The sequence below is a fragment of the Leuciscus leuciscus genome (assembly GCF_965113295.1).
Source record: "Leuciscus leuciscus genome assembly, chromosome: 15".
In the NCBI taxonomy this organism is placed as follows: Eukaryota; Metazoa; Chordata; class Actinopteri; order Cypriniformes; family Leuciscidae; genus Leuciscus; species Leuciscus leuciscus.
In genome coordinates, this window is record NC_138739.1 from 23,965,545 (window position 1) to 23,967,596 (window position 2,052).

At 32.1% G+C, this 2,052-nt stretch overlaps 1 protein-coding gene across 1 annotated transcript in view; it reads left to right on the forward strand.

The window, feature by feature from the left end:
* The window catches only part of r3hdm1 (R3H domain containing 1), a 37,150-nt gene extending 36,307 nt beyond the window's left edge, over positions 1-843 (forward strand). The window contains exon 25 of the mRNA XM_082137544.1: positions 1-843. This exon is cut by the window's left edge and continues 539 nt beyond it. The gene's annotated coding sequence lies outside the window, so the exon portion shown is untranslated.
* Positions 844-2,052: the final 1,209 nt, after the last annotated feature.

Below are 2,052 nucleotides of genomic sequence, written 5' to 3' on the forward strand. Positions count from 1 at the left end.
AGAACATTTCGAATGTTGTAGTTGAATTGTTCTTTCACGGTTTCAGGCGAATTTGAATTATCTAGCTTTGTTATTTAAAAGAAACCAAAACGAAGGCAAAATAAGATGTTTGGCTTATTTTTATTCTTTTCTTTTGTTCATTTTGAATAGATCAGGATTGCAAAACTGAAACCGGAGGATGTTGTTTGTGGGGTTTTTATCGCAAATGTCACGAAACGCATCATATTGTTCGTACAAATTTTTTGGCCATTTTTTTTGTTAAACGAATGGAAACAAGCAACCAAACATGTTACAACTGACCCATGAACTTTAAGACGGGACACAAGGGAACACTTCGACCTGTGCCTTTAAACAGGGACGCGTTGTTTACGCTGAACAAAGACTAAGCCAGAAAAACAACGTCCAAAAATGCGTAATTTATACTGTAGCCGAATCCAAATAAGCCAGTCATTTTTTTCCTTCGGCCGAGTGCCAGTTTTTGGCTCTCCAGAATGTGGACTGAGTGTTTTTGAATTTTTAACTTAATTTAAACGTTGATGGAAACGGCGCAGTGGCCAAACGGAAGGTTTTATCGCTTTTTCTCATTACCTGTCTTTGGGGCGACGGACAACAGTCCATTTATGGGTTTTTAGATTTATTATCCTATTAAAAGTCACTGGAATAAAGGTTTGCACTCTCTCTCTCTCTCTCTCATGTCTTTCCCCTCTTCTCTTTAATGCGTTTTTTTTCTCTTATTTTATTTTTGTTGCGAGATGTGTGGACTATGAAAGGCTGTAAAATGTTTGCTGGAGCAAGTTGTTTTTATCTCAGTTTGAAACCAATAAATGTTTACACATAATGGTTTTTCCATGTCCCAAATGTTTTTATTGACTATAAAAGTCGAGTTGGATTGACAACTTAAAGAGGTGGAGGGGGGAATGAAATTTATTTGTATATTGTATAAAACTATCTATAGATATTTTTTAATATTTATTTCAAATATTTTTCATAATTACATTTAAATAAAATCTAATATACATTTAAAATGAAAAATACATTATTATATATTTATACTTAATGTTTCTCACAGGTGTAACAACTATACACTTTTTTATTATTATTATTTACAGCGTAACTTGTATTTTTCATGTTTTTAAATATATTTTTTGAAAATACATTTAATTAAATGCATCCTAAATTATATATATATGTACAATGTTATTGATTACATAAAATATATTTTATGAATTTTAATTATATACTATTTAAGTTGTAGACTACATTAAAGAAGAATACATTTTGTAATGAAACTTTCTTAGGATTATCCACCATTGTGGGTATTAAGTGTCTTAGGTCTAAGATGGTGCAACTAATACCATGTCAAACTCTTTTGGCATATTGAGTTTCCTGTTAAATTGATAATGACCAAATCAAAACTGGTGAAATCTGAAGAATCACATGTTTCGTTTCATCATTATGTGCATCTTGACCAGTTTCTTAATGCATCTCTAATAGTGTTTGCATTTTACAGCCTCATAAAATGTTTTGTGTCCTTCTAGTGTTATTTCCCATTGATCAACTGTTAAAGGACCGAGATTTAGCCAGGTAAGTCTTACATTTCTGCAGTAGAATTTTATCCAAACCAGTTTACATTGCATTGAAGGTGTCAGTTATCAGAAGCCATGTTTGAGCTACAGGCGCAATTAAGCGAGGCTTGATTCCTGTGATGGTTCAGAAGAGAGCAGGGTGTACAAAACATAACGATGAGTGACCGATAGCAAGATTAGTTCCTAGAGCCAAAATCAACCCACTGATTAAAAGAAAGAATGACTTTTAGAATATTTATTACATTTTAATTGTATTTAGTCCTTCATTATATTTGATTGGTTAATTAATTGTAATTAGCTACATTTGTCTCAAGTTCTACATTTCATAAATCATGTGTTCTGCTTCTCCAATTATCAAAACTGAAAAATATTTTCATAGAGAAATAGAAGGGGGAATGAAATATCAATAGACGCCATTTTGAATTTAACGCGGATGAAAACGAGGCTAAAAGAGGGATGACTTAAG